Here is a 21255-nt window from a genome sequence, read left to right as displayed (position 1 = left end):
GTGGGTGTTTCTGGGGGGAAACTGGACGTTTTCTGGGAGTGTGCGGAAAAACGCAGGTGTGCCAGGAAAAAATGTGGGAGTGTCTGGAGAAACGGGGGAGTGGCTGGCCGAACGCAGGTCGTGTTTGTGACGTCAAACCAGGAACAAAACGGCCTGAGCTGATCGCAATGGCAGAGTAAGTCTGGAGCTACTCGGAAACTGCTAAGAATTTTCTATTCGCAATTCTGCTAATCTTTCGTTCGCTATTCTGCTAAGCTAAGATACACTCCCAGAGGGCGGCGGCTTAGCGTGTGCAATGCTGCTAAAAGCAGCTAGCGAGCGAACAACTCAGAATGACCCCCTTACTTGTGACGGACATTCTGAGCAACTGCAGGGTTGCTGAGATGTCCCATTGAGCAAATAATGTTCAGCCGAAGCTGAGTGTTTGTACCCAAGCGACCCGATCTGAGAAGCCGTCGTTGGACGACCCCGTACAAAAGAAAGCGCCCGTGATATTTGCCTATCTTCCCAGATCCGCTATGTACGATGACGCAGCAGCGATGCGATTAGCGCCCACCTACGAATCAGATCCGCTGTGCTTTCTAAAGAAAATAGATTTAGCTATAATCATACTTGTGGGCAAGATAAAATAAGTGCAAGTAAACATATAGGAGAACTGTGTTGAGTTTCTTAAATATGTTATGGATCATGTTACAGACACACATACCTCCCAACTGTCCCAAATTTAGCGGGACAGTCCCGCTAATTGGACACTGTCCTTCCCACGGGCCGCAGTGTTCCGCAGGCGGCGGGTGATGGGGCGGGGGCACACACACAGTTGGGAGAGCCAGTGATCACCGCTGCCCTGCTCTGGAAAGCAGCCAGTGACCACTGAATAGATGGCGTGCACATGCACACGGCATCTACCAGCACAAGGAGGGGAGCCGGGGGCTGTCCAGCCGCTCAGAGAGTGCTAGGCACGCCCCCAAAATGTCAAAAACGGGGGCTGCAGCGCTAGGTCACGCCCCCTCAATGCGAGACCATGCCCCCCACATGAAGCCCTGTCCCCTTTCCATCATCAAAGCCTGGCCCCTACTATGCTGTGCCTGTTTTCGTAGCATCGTTTTCTCAGCACTGTATAGCGGGGGCTGGAGCCACAGTGGTGCGATCGTGCCACCCCCCTCCCTGGACAGCCCACCTTTGCAGCCTCCACATACCCCTATCTGCCGTCTGAGCTGCCCCCACCCTTTACACTTCAGTCCAACAGAGGGTGCCTTAATTATGTATGATAAGGACATGATGGTGATCATATCTTTATATACCCCAATGTCTATATGTACCCCATTAATGCACCGTACATGTGATATGGGAACCCCGGCACTGACCGGCCAGTGTCTAATACTCAATGAGAACTGCATTAGGCCTAGTAATTGCAAAATACATTCTAAAAGAACAAAATCAGCTTGTACCTCTGAGCCAGAGCTGGTGGACGCACTGCTAATGTTGGACGCGGTGCGGCGTATCATCCGGGTGACTGACACGATCACTGTCGGCAAATCATACTACACCCGCTTATATAACAGTAGACATAACATATGTAACTTGCAATATCAGGGCAGTGCGCCTTTGATGAGACACATCTGATAGTTATTGTCACTCGGTGCTGCAGTGCATTGGGCAGACTTAGTCTACCCCCAGGGCACACGATACCATGACCTCGCCTGCTGGGTGGCCCTCTCAAGGCACGCCACAGGCAGGGTGAACTGGCCCATGTGGGCTACAGGGGAAAACCACGGTGAGCTCCAGTGCCTGTCGGTCCCAACGTCTCCTATAATGTCAGGTTCCAGACTGTGCACTAGCATTACACATTGATACTCTGTTAGAGGGTCAGTCATCTGGTAGAGCAGGACAATGGATGAACATGGCTGCCTGGTTTGTTTCTATAGAAACTACACCAAGATCCGCCTTCCTGCCAATCAAACTTTTAGGCCCAGATTTATCAAGCCTTGGATAGGGAGAAATTGCACGGTGATAAAGTACCAGCCAACCAGCTCCTACCTGTCATGTTACCACCTGGGTTTGAAAAATGACAGTTAGGAGCTGATTGGCTGGTACATTATCACTGGGCAATTTAGCACTCTCCAAGGCTTGATAAATCTGGGCCTTAGTTGTTGCGTTAACACATTTATTTGGGCCCAACCACTGTAGTGTCCATATTGTCTGCAGTTTATGTCCTCTTTAATGGTTTGCCAAGACTTTCAAGCATGGACCCCTACCGCTACATCGCCCTGGTGGGCCCTTCATGTCCCAGTCCAACAATGACCACAAGATGGACAGGTGCTGTGGTAACAGAAACTGCTCCATCGGCCATGTGCACCCGGCAGGGGCACCGGTATCACCACCATCAGTGTGGCTCTGCTGTTATTGGCTGTACAGATGTATGACAGAATAGCTGAGGCCCTGTAATTGGTGCACTTATAATTCACGTATTAGTTTTCTAAACGTATTATATTGTCGTAAGTTCATCCCAGTTGCCAGGAGGCAAGATAAATATTGGTGCCGTCCCTTATATATAAATATATGTCTGTCTATCTATCTATCTATCTATCTATCTATCTATCTATCTATCTATCTATCTATCTATCTATCTATCTATCTATCTACCAACCTACCTACCTATCCACCCAGGATTAGAACCCATGACCTGTTACCAGGGGCGGATCTAGAAGAAAATGATAGGGGGGGCACCATGGAAGGGGCAAGTACATTTGCGTGCGCCTTCAGCGCATTCGCTCGCAGAAAAGGGGTGTGTCCCCACTACAAAGGGCGTGGCCTCACAGGACAGGGAGAGAGTGACTTGCAGTAGGTGACAGGGAGAGTGACTATCAGTTGGTGACAGCTAGTGGTTGATGGAGAGTGACTGGCAGTGGGTAACAGGCAGTGGGTGACAGGGAGTGGACTGAGGTGAGGTCATTACTGACGTGTTAAACGGATGGGAGGGGATTACCGACCCCGGTGATTGGTCTTTTGGAGGTGTACACGTATTTAAATGCTATCAGTTTTTGTATGTTTGTTGTCTGAGGAAAGTGCCGCTACACAATAAACGGTCACTGAAACGCTACTTGAAAACTTACCACTTGTATATGTGATTTATCTTCATGTCTGGGAGTGCCGTTCCTGAGTATCTGGCTTTATATATATATATATATACTGTGAAAATATATATATATACACACATACATACACACATGTGTATATATATATATATATATATATAGGTGAGGGGGAGAGACAGGGAGGGTGAGGGTACTGAGGGGGAGAGACAGGGAGGGGGAGGGTGCTGAGGGGGAGAGACAAGGATGGGGAGGGTGCTGAGGGGGAGAGAGAGGGTGCTGAGGGGGAGAGACAAGGAGGGAGAGGGTGCTGAGGGGGAGAGACAAGGAGGGGGAGGGTGCTGAGGGGGAGAGAGAGGGTGCTGAGGGGGAGAGACAAGGAGGGGGAGGGTGCTGAGGGGGAGAGAGAGGGTGCTGAGGGGGAGAGACAAGGAGAGGGAGGGTGCTGAGGGGGAGATACAGGGAGGTGGAGGGTGCTGAGGGGGAGATACAGGGACGGGGGGGGGGGGGGCTGAGGGTGAGATACTGGGACATAACTTTGCTTCAGGAAAGAAACAATGAAGGATTCCCTGACAACCTTGCACGCACCCCTCCCCCCTATCACATATACTTAGAAAATACCTTAAGGCTTTACCCCACTGGCTGGCATCATAGGACAGGACTCCTAACGGTGCTCATATACCGCAGGTACAGCAGGAGAGAGCGCACTGTGAGTGCAGGAGGCGGGCTGGGTACAGGAGGTGAGAGCGGCAGCGCGCGGTTCAGGAGGAGAGAGCGGCAGCGCACAGCGTGACGTGGGCGCTGGGTTGCCATTGGTTACGAGGCAGGAGGAGGTGCAGCGCAGCGCTGGCGCCTGACAGTGTGAGTACGACGGCTGTCAGTGGGGAGCGCTGGCTCTATCAAGGGGAGATTGCTGCAGAGAGCTGTGGCCGATTTAAAAAAAAAAAACTGCCACAAATGACAGGGGGGGCACGGGCCCGAGTGCCCCTCCCCTGGATCCGCCACTGCCTGTTACACCGAAGGCAGACAACATACTGATAGGGTTATTTGCTATTATATGAAGCTACTTAGATTTGTCAATTCAAAACCATTACAACTAGGCAGATCTATGTAGTGTACAGCCACACACTACATAGATCTGCTCAGTCACAATGCTGCTTATTTTTCTGGCAATTATTTTACAAGTGTCATACCTAGGACTAGAACCCACAACCTATTACACTGGAAACAGATGGAGATATTTGCTCCTGGATACGAAGCATGAGAATTCTAACTGTATGAAGTTACTTGTAATTGTTAGAGAAGTAACTTCATATGGTTATTGGGTGGGTGTCACTTGTAAGGTGCAGGGACGTAGAGATAGCGGCGGCCAGTGTCGGACTGGGGTATGAAGGGCCCACTTGGGGAATGCAGCGGTAAAGCCCATGTTTAGGGGGTGTGGCCATTCTCCAGAGGGAGGGTGTCCAGCCTCCACAGAGTCTTGGCTAACCATTAGAGAGTGCATGGTCTGGGCCCCTTGATATATTTATATAGTAAATACTGCTAATGCATGATAATGTACCAGAGTAATAACAGTAATGCAACATGTAGAAAATACAACATAGTCCTGTGCAGTATGAGGTAACACATGTACACATGTAATGTATAATTCAAGTGCACAGTCTGGAACCTTGATCCCTAGAGGGAAAGGTGCCCCCCCCCACCAGGCAGTGGGGCCCACCGGTGGTTTCCCCTGTACCCCTGTGGGCCAGTCCGACCCTGGCGGTGGCTATCAATTAATTTAATTGCATGAACACACGGAACGGGAGGAGAGGTGCCCTGCTACCGAGCAGGAGCCCGGCGGCAGCTGACTCCGTTGCCTCCCACAGTTGCACCTGTATATCTATATCTATATATATATATATATATATATATATATACACACTGCTCAAAAAAATAAAGGAAACACTAAAATAACACATCCTAGATCTGAATGAAGGAAATATTCTTATTAAATACTTTGTTCTTTACATAGTTGAATGTGCAAACAACAAAATCACACAAAAATTATCAATGGAAATCAAATTTATTAACCCATGGAGGTCTGGATTTGGAGTCACACTCAAAATTAAAGTGGAAAAACACACTACAGGCTGATCCAACTTTGATGTAATGTCCTTAAAATAAGTCAAAATATGGCTCAGTAGTGTGTGTGGCCTCCACGTGCCTGTATGACCTCCCTACAACGCCTGGGCATGCTCCTGATGAGGTGGCGGATGGTCTCCTGAGGGATCTCCTCCCAGACCTGGACTAAAGCATCCGCCAACTCCTGGACAGTCTGTGGTGCAACGTGGCGTTGCTGGATGGAGCGAGACATGATGTCTCAGATGTGCTCAATTGGATTCAGGTTTGGGGAACGGGCGGACCAGTCCATAGCATCAATGCCTTCGTCTTGCAGGAACTGCTGACACACTCCAGCCACATGAGGTCTAGCATTGTCTTGCATTAGGAGGAACCGCACCAGCATATGGTCTCACAAGGGGTCTGAGGATCTCATCTCGGTACCTAATGGCAGTCAGGCTACCTCTGGCGAGCACATGGAGGGCTGTGCGGCCCCCCAAAGAAATGCCACCCCACACCATTACTGACCCACTGCTAAACCGGTCATGCTGTAGGATGTTGCAGGCAGCAGAACGTTCTCCTTGGCGTCTCCAGACTCTGTCACGTCTGTCACATGTGCTCAGTAAGAACCTGCTTTCATCTGTGAAGAGCACAGGGCGCCAGTGGCGAATTTGCCAGTCTTGGTGTTCTCTGGCAAATGCCAAACGTCCTGCACGGTGTTGGGCTGTAAGCACAACCCCCACCTGTGGACGTTGGGCCCTCATACCACCCTCATGGAGTCTGTTTCTGATCGTTTGAGTAGACACATGCACATTTGTGGCTTGCTGGAGGTCATTTTGCAGGGCTCTGGCAGTGCTCCTCCTGTTCCTCCTTGCACAAAGGCAGAGGTAGCGGTCCTGCTGCTGGGTTGTTGCCCTCCTATGGCCTCCTCCACGTCTCCTGATGTACTGGCCTGTCTCCTGGTAGCGCCTCAATGCTCTGGACACTACACTGACAGACACAGCAAACCTTCTTGCCACAGCTCGCATTGATGTGCCATCCTGGATGAGCTGCACTACCTAAACCACTTGTGTGGGTTGTAGACTCCGTCTCATGCTACCACTAGAGTGAAAGCACCGCCAGCTTTCAAGTGACCAAAACATCAGCCAGAAAGCATAGGAGCTGAGAAGTGGTCTGTGGTAACCACCTGCAGAACAACTCCTTTATTGAGGGTGTCTTGCTAATCGCCTATAATTCCCACCTGTTGTCTATTCCATTTGCACAACAGCATGTGAAATTGATTGTCAATCAGTGTTGCTTCCTAAGTGGACAGTTTGATTTCACAGAAGTGTGACTGACTTGGAGTTACGTTGTGTTGTTTAAGTGTTCACTTTATTTTTTTGAGCAGTGTATATATATATATTTATATATATATATATATATATATATATATATATAGTATATATATATGTCTCTTTATATATACAATACTTACCATATTTCAACAACCTGATTTAATTTACGAGCCTCCTAATAATTAAAATGAAAGTAGCTGGGGTTACCCCCGTCCCCCCTGAAGATGAGAGCTCGTAGAAGAGGGCTTTGAAATAAATTAGAAAAAGTGAGGCTGACACAATAATTCTCTTTCTCACGTAGAAAGGTTTTACGCTGAGATTTGAACAGTTCTCATGAAAAGTCGGAGAGACAGAAACTTGGCACGGGCGGCCGCTGCGAGTCAGCAGGAAAGGAGAGAGAGGCGCTTTCTCTGTCAGCTCCGCTCTCCATTACTTACCTTTCCATTTATGAATTCTTTTCAACATTTGGACTTTGCTATACATAACTTTAAATCACTAACATCCTTCACGGCTCTGTGATTTGCTGGTTCCATATGTAGCCTCTTGGCCCATTCTTTTGGCTCCGGCTCAATTCCTATCCTTGCCCTGGGTTTACATTCTGTAGCCGGGGAGAGAGAGAATGAGCTTATTCATCACAAGCCACCTCCATGTGGAATTCATTGTGTGTGCCAGTATCAAGGTACAACACAGACACACAAAGGCTGTACATGTCTGTTCTGCTCTACCCTACGCTCTCCCATCCAGATCTGCAGTCTAAACTATCGCTGTCTAATCGTTCCTGCAGCAGAGGTGCTGGCCGCCCAATGACCTGCCAGCATCACTCCACGCCGCAATGAAACCAGCGCTGTATACCGATGCTAGGAAGCTGAGGAATATGTGATACTATAATATGCCGGGAAAACTATATGTGACTATGCAAGTCTTAGGACTGTTACCTGAACACAAGCAGTCGCATCTGCTCCACCACTTGGGGGCAGCACAATGAAATGTAATTTATAGAATTTTATGCCAGGTTTTGTTTTTAAAAAAAAAATAGTAGTGACTTAATATTTGTAGTTGTTGGTAGATGATGGGCTGAAAATAAATACAGATATGATGTAACCTATTAGGAGTTTTGGATCAGTGTTGAGTGTATACATATATATATATATATATATACTGTATATATATATATATATATATATATATATATACTGTATATATATATATATATATATATATATATATATATATATACAGTACTGTGCAAAAGTTTTAGGAAGCTGTGACAAAAGGGATGTACTTACTATACTGGCTGCCGGGATTCCGGCGTTCAGAATCCTGATGCCGGAATCCCAACAGCCGATAAAATGCTGGCAGTCGGAATACCGGCCGCCTCCCGCTATTCCCACTCGGGTGGTGGGTCCACATCACTACCCAAGGGAGAAAAGAACCTGTGTCGAGCTAAGCTCACCACCAGGCCCGAAGTGTGGCAAGCACGGCAAGCCAGCGATGGGACTTGCTGCGTTCGCTGCCGGTATTATGGCTGGTGAGATGCCGCTATCGGGATACTGACAGCCGGCATCCCGTCAGCCGGGATACCGTATCCAACCCGTGAAAAAAATGCTGCAAAGTAAGAATTAGAGATGAGCGGGTCCCGTTCTCTGAGAACCGGACCCACCCGAACATTGAGAAGCGAGCCGGGATCCGAGTCTGGCTTGGGTTTTCCCGCCAGACTCGGATCCCAAAGAGAGGCTGGACGTCATCTTCCCGCTGTCAGATTCTCGCGGGTTTTGGATTCTATAAAGGTCCCCGTGATCTGCGTCATCTGTGAAGAGTGTAATGGACGGAGGTGTCCGTCAGTACTGTGTATATTTGGCGAAGGGTGTGTCAGTCCAGGGGTGCTACTGTATGTGAGCTCTGCTGTATCAGTCCAGGGGTGCTACTGTATGTGAGCTCTGCTGTATCAGTCCAGGGGTGCTACTGTTTGTGAGCTCTGCTGTATCAGTCCAGGGGTACTATGTGAGCTCTGCTGTATCAGTCCAGGGGTGCTCTTTCAGCTCTGCTGTATCAGTCCAGGAGTGTTCTGTGAGCTCTGCTGTATCAGTCCAGGGGTGCTACTGTATGTGAGCTCTGCTGTATCAGTCCAGGGGTGCTCTTTCAGCTCTGCTGTATCAGTCCAGGAGTGTTCTGTGAGCTCTGCTGTATCAGTCCAGGGGTACTATGTGAGCTCTGCTGTATCAGTCCAGGTGTGCTCTTTCAGTTCTGTTGTATCAGTCCAGGGGTGCTCTTTCAGCTCTGCTGTATCAGTCCAGGAGTGTTCTGTGAGCTCTGCTGTATCAGTCCAGGGGTGCTACTGTATGTGAGCTCTGCTGTATCAGTCCAGGGGTGTTCTTTCAGCTCTGTTGTATCAGTCCAGGGGTGCTCTTTCAGCTCTGCTCTATCAGTCCAGGAGTGTTCTGTGAGCTCTGCTGTATCAGTCCAGGGGTACTATGTGAGCTCTGCTGTATCAGTCCAGGGGTGCTCTTTCAGCTCTGTTGTATCAGTCCAGGGGTGCTACTGTTTGTGAGCTCTGCTGTATCAGTCCAGGGGTACTATGTGAGCTCTGCTGTATCAGTCCAGGGGTGCTCTTTCAGCTCTGCTGTATCAGTCCAGGGGTGTTCTTTCAGCTCTGTTGTATCAGTCCAGGGGTGCTCTTTCAACTCTGTTGTATCAGTCCAGGGGTGCTCTTTCAGCTCTGTTGTATCAGTCCAGGGGTGCTCTTTCAACTCTGTTGTATCAGTCAAGGGGTGCTCTTTCAGCTCTGCTGTATCAGTCCAGGAGTGTTCTGTGAGCTCTGCTGTATCAGTCCAGGGGTACTCTTTCAGCTCTGCTGTATCAGTCCAGAGGTGCTATGCTGTATCAGTCCAGGGGTGCTCTTTCAACTCTGCTGTATCAGTCCAGGGGTGCTCTCTCAGCTCTGCTGTATCAGTCCAGGGGTGCTCTCTCAGCTCTGCTGTATCAGTCCAGGGGTGCTCTTTCAGCTCTGCTGTATCAGTCCAGTGATGTTTTTTCAGCTCTGCTGTATCAGCCAGGGGTGCTCTTTCAGCTCTTCTGTATCAGTCCAGGGGTGCTCTTTCAGCTCTGCTGTATCAGTCCAGGGGTGTTCTTTCAGCTCTGTTGTATCAGTCCAGGGGTGCTCTTTCAACTCTGTTGTATCAGTCCAGGGGTGCTCTTTCAGCTCTGTTGTATCAGTCCAGGGGTGCTCTTTCAACTCTGTTGTATCAGTCCAGGGGTGCTCTTTCAGCTCTGCTGTATCAGTCCAGGAGTGTTCTGTGAGCTCTGCTGTATCAGTCCAGGGGTACTCTTTCAGCTCTGCTGTATCAGTCCAGAGGTGCTCTGCTGTATCAGTCCAGGGGTGCTCTTTCAACTCTGCTGTATCAGTCCAGGGGTGCTCTCTCAGCTCTGCTGTATCAGTCCAGGGGTGCTCTTTCAGCTCTGCTGTATCAGTCCAGTGATTCTCTTTTACTGTAGCTCTGCAGTATCAGTCCAGGGATATTTTTTCAGCTCTGCTGTATCAGCCAGGGGTGCTCTTTCAGCTCTGCTGTATCAGTCCAGGAGTGTTCTGTGAGCTCTGCTGTATCAGTCCAGGGGTACTATGTGAGCTTTGCTGTATCAGTCCAGGGGTGCTCTTTCAGCTCTGTTGTATCAGTCCAGGGGTGCTACTGTTTGTGAGCTCTGCTGTATCAGTCCAGGGGTACTATGTGAGCTCTGCTGTATCAGTCCAGGGGTGCTCTTTCAGCTCTGCTGTATCAGTCCAGGGGTGTTCTTTCAGCTCTGTTGTATCAGTCCAGGGGTGCTCTTTCAACTCTGTTGTATCAGTCCAGGGGTGCTCTTTCAGCTCTGTTGTATCAGTCCAGGTGTGCTCTTTCAACTCTGTTGTATCAGTCCAGGGGTGCTCTTTCAGCTCTGCTGTATCAGTCCAGGAGTGTTCTGTGAGCTCTGCTGTATCAGTCCAGGGGTACTCTTTCAGCTCTGCTGTATCAGTCCAGAGGTGCTCTGCTGTATCAGTCCAGGGGTGCTCTTTCAACTCTGCTGTATCAGTCCAGGGGTGCTCTCTCAGCTCTGCTGTATCAGTCCAGGGGTGCTCTCTCAGCTCTGCTGTATCAGTCCAGGGGTGCTCTTTCAGCTCTGCTGTATCAGTCCAGTGATGTTTTTTCAGCTCTGCTGTATCAGCCAGGGGTGCTCTTTCAGCTCTTCTGTATCAGTCCAGGGGTGCTCTTTCAGCTCTGCTGTATCAGTAAAGGGGTGTTCTTTCAGCTCTGTTGTATCAGTCCAGGGGTGCTCTTTCAACTCTGTTGTATCAGTCCAGGGGTGCTCTTTCAGCTCTGTTGTATCAGTCCAGGGGTGCTCTTTCAACTCTGTTGTATCAGTCCAGGGGTGCTCTTTCAGCTCTGCTGTATCAGTCCAGGAGTGTTCTGTGAGCTCTGCTGTATCAGTCCAGGGGTACTCTTTCAGCTCTGCTGTATCAGTCCAGAGGTGCTCTGCTGTATCAGTCCAGGGGTGCTCTTTCAACTCTGCTGTATCAGTCCAGGGGTGCTCTCTCAGCTCTGCTGTATCAGTCCAGGGGTGCTCTTTCAGCTCTGCTGTATCAGTCCAGTGATTCTCTTTTACTGTAGCTCTGCAGTATCAGTCCAGGGATGTTTTTTCAGCTCTGCTGTATCAGCCAGGGGTGCTCTTTCAGCTCTTCTGTATCAGTCCAGGTGTGCTCTCTCAGCTCTGCTGTATCAGTCCAGGGGTGCTCTCTCAGCCCTGCTGTATCAGCCAGGGGTGCTCTCTCAGCTCTGCTGTATCAGTCCAGGGGTGCTCTGTGAGCTCTGCTGTATCAGTCCAGGGGTGCTCTCTCAGCTCTGCTGTATCAGCCAGGGGTGCTCTCTCAGCTCTGCTGTATCAGTCCAGGGGTGCTCTCTCAGCTCTGCTGTATCAAGCCAGGGGTGCTCTCTCAGCTCTGCTGTATCAGCCAGGGGTGCTCTCTCAGCTCTGCTGTATCAGTCCAGGGGTGCTCTCTCAGCCTTGCTGTATCAGTCCAGGGGTGCTCTCTCAGCTCTGCTGTATCAGTCCAGGGGTGCTCTTTCAGCTGTGCTATATCAGCCAGGGGTGCTCTCTCAGCTGTGCTGTATCAGTCCAGGGGTGCTCTGTGAGCTCTGCTGTATCAGTCCAGGGGTGCTCTCTCAGCTCTGCTGTATCAGTCCAGGGGTGCTCTCTCAGCTCTGCTGTATCAATCCAGGGGTGCTCTCTCAGCTCTGCTGTATCAGCCAGGGGTGCTCTCTCAGCTCTGCTGTATCAGTCCAGGGGTGCTCTCTCAGCCTTGCTGTATCAGTCCAGGGGTGCTCTCTCAGCTCTGCTGTATCAGTCCAGGGGTGCTCTTTCAGCTGTGCTATATCAGCCAGGGGTGCTCTCTCAGCTGTGCTGTATCAGTCCAGGGGTGCTCTGTGAGCTCTGCTGTATCAGTCCAGGGGTGCTCTCTCAGCTCTGCTGTATCAGCCAGGGGTGCTCTCTCAGCTCTGCTGTATCAGTCCAGGGGTGCTCTCTCAGCTCTGCTGTATCAATCCAGGGGTGCTCTCTCAGCTCTGCTGTATCAGCCAGGGGTGCTCTCTCAGCTCTGCTGTATCAGTCCAGGGGTTCTCTTTTAATGTAGCTCTGCAGTATCAGTCCAGGGGTGTTCTTTCAGCTCTGCTGTATCAGTCCAGGGGTGCTCTTTCAGCTCTGCTGTATCAGTCCAGGGGCGTTCTTTCAGCTCTGTTGTATCAGTCCAGGGGTGCTCTTTCAACTCTGTTGTATCAGTCCAGGGGTGCTCTTTCAGCTCTGTTGTATCAGTCCAGGTGTGCTCTTTCAACTCTGTTGTATCAGTCCAGGGGTGCTCTTTCAGCTCTGCTGTATCAGTCCAGCAGTGTTCTGTGAGCTCTGCTGTATCAGTCCAGGGGTACTCTTTCAGCTCTGCTGTATCAGTCCAGAGGTGCTCTGCTGTATCAGTCCAGGGGTGCTCTTTCAACTCTGCTGTATCAGTCCAGGGGTGCTCTCTCAGCTCTGCTGTATCAGTCCAGGGGTGCTCTTTCAGCTCTGCTGTATCAGTCCAGTGATTCTCTTTTACTGTAGCTCTGCAATATCAGTCCAGGGATGTTTTTTCAGCTCTGCTGTATCAGCCAGGGGTGCTCTTTCAGCTCTTCTGTATCAGTCCAGGGGTGCTCTTTCAGCTCTGCTGAATCAGCCAGGTGTGCTCTCTCAGCTCTGCTGTATCAGTCCAGGGGTGCTCTCTCAGCCCTGCTGTATCAGTCCAGGGGTGCTCTCTCAGCCTTGCTGTATCAGTCCAGGGGTGCTCTCTCAGCTCTGCTGTATCAGTCCAGGGGTGCTCTTTCAGCTGTGCTATATCAGCCAGGGGTGCTCTCTCAGCTGTGCTGTATCAGTCCAGGGGTGCTCTGTGAGCTCTGCTGTATCAGTCCAGGGGTGCTCTCTCAGCTCTGCTGTATCAGCCAGGGGTGCTCTCTCAGCTCTGCTGTATCAGTCCAGGGGTGCTCTCTCAGATCTGCTGTATCAATCCAGGGGTGCTCTCTCAGCTCTGCTGTATCAGCCAGGGGTGCTCTCTCAGCTCTGCTGTATCAGTCCAGGGGTTCTCTTTTAATGTAGCTCTGCAGTATCAGTCCAGGGGTGCTCTTTCAGCTCTGCTGTATCAGTCCAGGAGTGTTCTGTGAGCTCTGTGGTATCAGTCCAGGGGTGCTCTTTCAGCTCTGTTGTATCAGTCCAGGGGTGTTCTGTGAGCTCTGCTGTATTAGTCCAGGGGTGCTCTCTCAGCTCTGCTGTATCAGTCCAGGGGTGCTCTCTCAGATCTGCTGTATCAATCCAGGGGTGCTCTCTCAGATCTGCTGTATCAATCCAGGGGTGCTCTCTCAGCTCTGCTGTATCAGTCCAGGCGTTCTCCTTTAATGTAGCTCTGCAGTATCAGTCCAGGGATGCTCTTTCAGCTCTGCTGTATCAGTCCAGGAGTGTTCTGTGAGCTCTGTGGTATCAGTCCAGGGGTGCTCTTCCAGCTCTGTTGTATCAGTCCAGGGGTGTTCTGTGAGCTCTGCTGTATCAGTCCAGGGGTGCTCTTTCAACTCTGCTGTATCAGTCCAGGGGTGCTCTCTCAGCTCTGCTGTATCAGTCCAGGGGTGCTCTCTCAGTTCTGCTGTATCAGTCCAGTGATTCTCTTTTACTGTAGCTCTGCAGTATTAGTCCAGGGATGTTTTTTCAGCTCTGCTGTATCAGCCAGGGATGCTCTCTCAGCTGTGCTGTATCAGTCCAGGGGTGCTCTTTCAACTCTGTTGTATCAGTCCAGGGGTGCTCTTTCAGCTCTGTTGTATCAGTCCAGGTGTGCTCTTTCAACTCTGTTGTATCAGTCCAGGGGTGCTCTTTCAGCTCTGCTGTATCAGTCCAGGAGTGTTCTGTGAGCTCTGCTGTATCAGTCCAGGGGTACTCTTTCAGCTCTGCTGTATCAGTCCAGGGGTGCTCTGCTGTATCAGTCCAGGGGTGCTCTTTCAACTCTGCTGTATCAGTCCAGGGGTGCTCTCTCAGCTCTGCTGTATCAGTCCAGGGGTGCTCTTTCAGCTCTGCTGTATCAGTCCAGTGATTCTCTTTTACTGTAGCTCTGCAGTATCAGTCCAGGGATGTTTTTTCAGCTCTGCTGTATCAGCCAGGGGTGCTCTTTCAGCTCTTCTGTATCAGTCCAGGGGTGCTCTTTCAGCTCTGCTGAATCAGCCAGGTGTGCTCTCTCAGCTCTGCTGTATCAGTCCAGGGGTGCTCTCTCAGCCTTGCTGTATCAGTCCAGGGGTGCTCTCTCAGCTCTGCTGTATCAGTCCAGGGGTGCTCTTTCAGCTGTGCTATATCAGCCAGGGGTGCTCTCTCAGCTGTGCTGTATCAGTCCAGGGGTGCTCTGTGAGCTCTGCTGTATCAGTCCAGGGGTGCTCTCTCAGCTCTGCTGTATCAGCCAGGGGTGCTCTCTCAGCTCTGCTGTATCAGTCCAGGGGTGCTCTCTCAGATCTGCTGCATCAATCCAGGGGTGCTCTCTCAGCTCTGCTGTATCAGCCAGGGGTGCTCTCTCAGCTCTGCTGTATCAGTCCAGGGGTTCTCTTTTAATGTAGCTCTGCAGTATCAGTCCAGGGGTGCTCTTTCAGCTCTGCTGTATCAGTCCAGGAGTGTTCTGTGAGCTCTGTGGTATCAGTCCAGGGGTGCTCTTTCAGCTCTGTTGTATCAGTCCAGGGGTGTTCTGTGAGCTCTGCTGTATCAGTCCAGGGGTGCTCTCTCAGCTCTGCTGTATCAGCCAGGGGTGCTCTCTCAGCTCTGCTGTATCAGTCCAGGGGTGCTCTCTCAGCTCTGCTGTATCAATCCAGGGGTGCTCTCTCAGCTCTGCTGTATCAGCCAGGGGTGCTCTCTCAGCTCTGCTGTATCAGTCCAGGGGTTCTCTTTTAATGCAGCTCTGCAGTATCAGTCCAGGGGTGCTCTTTCAGCTCTGTTGTATCAGTCCAGGGGTGTTCTGTGAGCTCTGCTATATCAGTCCAGGGGTGCTCTTTCAACTCTGCTGTATCAGTCCAGGGGTGCTCTCTCAGCTCTGCTGTATCAGTCCAGGGGTGCTCTCTCAGTTCTGCTGTATCAGTCCAGTGATTCTCTTTTACTGTAGCTTTGCAGTCTTAGTCCAGGGATGTTTTTTCAGCTCTGCTGTATCAGCCAGGGATGCTCTCTCAGCTGTGCTGTATCAGTCCAGGGGTGCTCTGTGAGCTCTGCTGTATCAGTCCAGGGGTGCTCTATCAGCTCTGCTGTATCAATCCAGGGGTGCTCTCTCAGCTCTGCTGTATCAGCCAGGGGTGCTCTCTCAGCTCTACTGTATCAGTCCAGGGGTTCTCTTTTAAAATAGCTCTACAGTATCAGTCCTGGTGTGCTCTTTCAGCTCTGCTGTATCAGTCCAGGAGTGTTCTGTGAGCTCTGCGGTATCAGTCCAGGGGTGCTCTTTCAGCTCTGCTGTATCAGTTCAGGAGTGTTCTGTGAGCTCTGCTGTATCAGTCCAGGGGTGCTCTTCAACTCTGCTGTATCAGTCCAGGGGTGCTCTCTCAGCTCTGCTGTATCAGTCCAGGGGTGCTCTCTCAGCCCTGCTGTATCAGTCCAGGGGTGCTCTATCAGCTCTGCTGTATCTGCCAGGGGTGCTCTCTCAGCTCTGCTGTATCAGTCCAGGGGTGCTCTTTCAGCTGTGCTATATCAGCCAGGGGTGCTCTCTCAGCTGTGCTGTATCAGTCCAGGGGTGCTCTCTCAGCTGTGCTGTATCAGTCCAGGGGTGCTCTCTCAGCCCTGCTGTATCAATCCAGGGGTGCTCTCTCAGCTCTGCTGTATCAGCCAGGGGTGCTATCTCAGCACTGCTGTATCAGTCCAGGGGTTCTCTTTTAATGTAGCTCTGCAGTATCAGTCCTGGTGTGCTCTTTCAGCTCTGCTTTATCAGTCCAGGGGTGCTCTGTCAGCTCTGCTTTATCAGTCCAGGGGTGCTCTTTCAGCTGTGCTATATCAGCCAGGGGTGCTCTCTCAGCTGTGCTGTATCAGTCCAGGGGTGCTCTGTGAGCTCTGCTGTATCAGTCCAGGGGTGCTCTCTCAGCTCTGCTGTATCAGCCAGGGGTGCTCTCTTAGCTCTGCTGTATCAGTCCAGGGGTGCTCTCTCAGATCTGCTGTATCAATCCAGGGGTGCTCTCTCAGCTCTGCTGTATCAGCCAGGGGTGCTCTCTCAGCTCTGCTGTATCAGTCCAGGGGTTCTCTTTTAATGTAGCTCTGCAGTATCAGTCCAGGGGTGCTCTTTCAGCTCTGCTGTATCAGTCCAGGAGTGTTCTGTGAGCTCTGTGGTATCAGTCCAGGGGTGCTCTTTCAGCTCTGTTGTATCAGTCCAGGGGTGTTCTGTGAGCTCTGCTGTATCAGTCCAGGGGTGCTCTCTCAGCTCTGCTGTATCAGCCAGGGGTGCTCTCTCAGCTCTGCTGTATCAGTCCAGGGGTGCTCTCTCAGCTCTGCTGTATCAATCCAGGGGTGCTCTCTCAGCTCTGCTGTATCAGCCAGGGGTGCTCTCTCAGCTCTGCTGTATCAGTCCAGGGGTTCTCTTTTAATGTAGCTCTGCAGTATCAGTCCAGGGGTGCTCTTTCAGCTCTGTTGTATCAGTCCAGTGGTGTTCTGTGAGCTCTGCTGTATCAGTCCAGGGGTGCTCTTTCAACTCTGCTGTATCAGTCCAGGGGTGCTCTCTCAGCTCTGCTGTATCAGTCCAGGGGTGCTCTCTCAGCTCTGCTGTATCAGTCCAGGGGTGCTCTCTCAGTTCTGCTGTATCAGTCCAGTGATTCTCTTTTACTGTAGCTCTGCAGTATTAGTCCAGGGATGTTTTTTCAGCTCTGCTGTATCAGCCAGGGATGCTCTCTCAGCTGTGCTGTATCAGTCCAGGGGTGCTCTTTCAACTCTGTTGTATCAGTCCAGGGGTGCTCTTTCAGCTCTGTTGTATCAGTCCAGGTGTGCTCTTTCAACTCTGTTGTATCAGTCCAGGGGTGCTCTTTCAGCTCTGCTGTATCAGTCCAGGAGTGTTCTGTGAGCTCTGCTCTATCAGTCCAGGGGTACTCTTTCAGCTCTGCTGTATCAGTCCAGGGGTGCTCTGCTGTATCAGTCCAGGGGTGCTCTTTCTACTCTGCTGTATCAGTCCAGGGGTGCTCTCTCAGCTCTGCTGTATCAGTCCAGGGGTGCTCTTTCAGCTCTGCTGTATCAGTCCAGTGATTCTCTTTTACTGTAGCTCTGCAGTATCAGTCCAGGGATGTTTTTTTCAGCTCTGCTGTATCAGCCAGGGGTGCTCTTTCAGCTCTTCTGTATCAGTCCAGGGGTGCTCTTTCAGCTCTGCTGAATCAGCCAGGTGTGCTCTCTCAGCTCTGCTGTATCAGTCCAGGGGTGCTCTCTCAGCCTTGCTGTATCAGTCCAGGGGTGCTCTCTCAGCTCTGCTTTATCAGTCCAGGGGTGCTCTTTCAGCTGTGCTATATCAGCCAGGGGTGCTCTCTCAGCTGTGCTGTATCAGTCCAGGGGTGCTCTGTGAGCTCTGCTGTATCAGTCCAGGGGTGCTCTCTCAGCTCTGCTGTATCAGTCCAGGGGTGCTCTCTCAGATCTGCTGTATCAATCCAGGGGTGCTCTCTCAGCTCTGCTGTATCAGCCAGGGGTGCTCTCTCAGCTCTGCTGTATCAGTCCAGGGGTTCTCTTTTAATGTAGCTCTGCAGTATCAGTCCAGGGGTGCTCTTTCAGCTCTGCTGTATCAGTCCAGGAGTGTTCTGTGAGCTCTGTGGTATCAGTCCAGGGGTGCTCTTTCAGCTCTGTTGTATCAGTCCAGGGGTGTTCTGTGAGCTCTGCTGTATCAGTCCAGGGGTGCTCTCTCAGCTCTGCTGTATCAGCCAGGGGTGCTCTCTCAGCTCTGCTGTATCAGTCCAGGGGTGCTCTCTCAGCTCTGCTGTATCAATCCAGGGGTGCTTTCTCAGCTCTGCTGTATCAGCCAGGGGTGCTCTCTCAGCTCTGCTGTATCAGTCCAGGGGTTCTCTTTTAATGTAGCTCTGCAGTATCAGTCCATGGGTGCTCTTTCAGCTCTGTTGTATCAGTCCAGAGGTGTTCTGTGAGCTCTGCTGTATCAGTCCAGGGGTGCTCTTTCAACTCTGCTGTATCAGTCCAGGGGTGCTCTCTCAGCTCTGCTGTATCAGTCCAGGGGTGCTCTCTCAGTTCTGCTGTATCAGTCCAGTGATTCTCTTTTACTGTAGCTCTGCAGTCTTAGTCCAGGGATGTTTTTTCAGCTCTGCTGTATCAGCCAGGGATGCTCTCTAAGCTGTGCTGTATCAGTCCAGGGGTGCTCTGTGAGCTCTGCGGTATCAGTCCAGGGGTGCTCTGTCAGCTCTGCTGTATCAATCCAGGGGTGCTCTCTCAGCTCTGCTGTATCAGCCAGGGGTGCTCTCTCAGCTCTGCTGTATCAGTCCAGGGGTTCTCTTTTAATATAGCTCTACAGTATCAGTCCTGGTGTGCTCTTTCAGCTCTGCTGTATCAGTCCAGGAGTGTTCTGTGAGCTCTGCGGTATCAGTCCAGGGGTGCTCTTTCAGCTCTGCTGTATCAGTCCAGGAGTGTTCTGTGAGCTCTGCTGTATCAGTCCAGGGGTGCTCTCTCAGCTCTGCTGTATCAGTCCAGGGGTGCTCTCTCAGCCCTGCTGTATCAGTCCAGGGGTGCTCTATCAGCTCTGCTGTATCAGCCAGGGGTGCTCTCTCAGCTCTGCTGTATCAGTCCAGGGGTGCTCTTTCAGCTGTGCTATATCAGCCAGGGGTGCTCTCTCAGCTGTGCTGTATCAGTCCAGGGGTGCTCTCTCAGCTGTGCTGGATCAGTCCAGGGGTGCTCTCTCAGCCCTGCTGTATCAGTCCAGGGGTGCTCTCTCAGCTCTGCTGTATCAGCCAGGGGTGCTCTCTCAGCACTGCTGTATCAGTCCAGGGGTTCTCTTTTAATGTAGCTCTGCAGTATCAGTCCTGGTGTGCTCTTTCAGCTCTGCTTTATCAGTCCAGGGGTGCTCTGTCAGCTCTGCTTTATCAGTCCAGGGGTGCTCTTTCAGCTCTGCTGTATCAGTCCAGGGGTGCTCTCTCAGCTCTGCTGTGTCAGTCCAGGGGTGCTCTTTCAGCTGTGCTATATCAGCCAGGGGTGCTCTCTCAGCTGTGCTGTATCAGCCAGGTGTGCTCTCTCAGCTCTGCTGTATGAGTCCAGGGGTGCTCTTTCAGCTGTGCTGTATCAGCGAGGGGTGCTCTCTCAGCTCTGCTGTATCAGTCCAGAGGTGCTCTGCTGTATCAGTCCAGGGGTGCTTTGTCAGCTGTGCTGTATCAGTCCAGGGGTGCTCTGTCATCTCGGCTGTATCAGTCCAGGGGTGCTCTCTCAGCTCTGCTGTATCAGTCCAGAGGTGCTCTGCTGTATCAGTCCAGGGGTGCTCTCTCAGCTCTGCTGTATCAGTCCAGAGGTGCTCTGCTGCATCAGTCCAGAGGTGCTCTGCTGTATCAGTCCAGGGGTGCTTTGTCAGCTCTGCTGTATCAGTCCAGGGGTGCTCTCTCAGCTCTGCTGTATCAGTCCAGAGGTGCTCTGCTGTATCAGTCCAGGGGTGCTTTGTCAGCTGTGCTGTATCAGTCCAGAGGTGCTCTGTCATCTCGGCTGTATCAGTCCAGGGGTGCTCTTTCAGCTCTAGTGTATTAGCCCAGGGGTGCTCTTTCAGCTCTGCTGTATCAGTTCAGGGAGTGCTCTGTCTGTCCATCCAATGGCTCCGCCCCAGTGTAAAATTAAAATAATACATGCTAAAAACAAAGGCATAAAATATAATTATAAAAATATTTTTTTGTGTGTTTGTGCTGTACCCCAGTGTACTATACAATTTTTATTTAAGTAGTTTTAAGTACTGTGACACTGCCGGTGAGACCGCTGTGTATTATTATTTCGTATTGTGTGATGCTATTGGTGAAATTAAACCACAGTGTTTGATTACTATTTCTGACTCATACACGTATTGTGTGACACTGTGGGTGAAGGTGGCACCACAGTAATATATTTTATTTCCGAATCATACACGTATTGTGTGACACTATTGGTGAAACTAAACCGCAGTGTTTAATTATTATTCCTAGTGGGTGGGAGAGCCCAAGGACAATTCCATCTTGCACCTCTGTTTTTTGCATTATGTGCTATATGGAACATTGTTGACTGTTTTTTTTTTTTTTTGCATGGTTTATTAAACTGCCACCCTTTCTGCCACTGCAGTGCCACTCCTAGATGTGCCATGTTGGAAGTTTAAATGCCACGTTTGTGCCGCCCACTGCTGTCGCTTAGCTTAGTCATCCAGCTACCTCGCTGCAACCTTTAGGCCTAAAGTGGATGAAAACAATATTGTGAGCTGTGAGGTGTCAAAATTGACTGGAAATGAGTGGAAATTAATGTTATTGAGGTTAATAATACAGTAAGAACAAAAATAGGACAAAATTCTGTGATTTTAGCTGTTTTTATGCTTTAAAAAAAAAATACAGATCCAAAACACAAAGGAGGTACAGATCCAAAACCAAAACACAAAACCAGAGAAAAGGCCCAACGCACATCTAGGGTAAGAATGCTTTCAAAAAGTGGTAATAATTTATTTTTATCAATTAACAAAATGTAAAGTGGATGAACAGAAAAGGAATCTACATTAAATCAAATCAATATTTGGTGTAACCACCCTTTGCCTTCAAAACACTATCAATTCTTCTAGGTACACTTGCATACAGTTTTTGAAAGAACTCGGCAGGGAGTTTGTTCCAAACATCTTGGAGAACTAACCACAGATCTTCTGTGGATGGAGTTGTGCTCAAATCCTTCTGTCTCTTTATGTAATCCCAGACAAACTCGATGATGTTGTGTTCCGGGCACTGTGGGGGCCTTATCATCACTTCCAGGACTCCGTGTTCTTCTTTACACTGAAGATAGTTCTTAATGACATTGGCTGTATGTTTGAGGTCATTGACCTGCTGCAGAATAAATTTGGAGCCAATTAGACTCCTCCCTGATGGTATGATGGTATGACGGATAAGTACCTGCCTGTATTTCTTAACATTGAAGCACAAAGAAAGAGGCAACGTTGAGGACAGTAGATGCAGTGGTGCGGAGCTACCGCACCATCCTCCGCCATTTTGGAGCTCAAGGAGGGCAGAAGC

This window comes from Pseudophryne corroboree, chromosome 4 (assembly GCF_028390025.1).
Source record: "Pseudophryne corroboree isolate aPseCor3 chromosome 4, aPseCor3.hap2, whole genome shotgun sequence".
Taxonomy (NCBI): Eukaryota; Metazoa; Chordata; class Amphibia; order Anura; family Myobatrachidae; genus Pseudophryne; species Pseudophryne corroboree.
The sequence above is the reverse complement of the archived record's forward strand: the minus strand, read 5'-3'. Positions refer to the sequence as shown.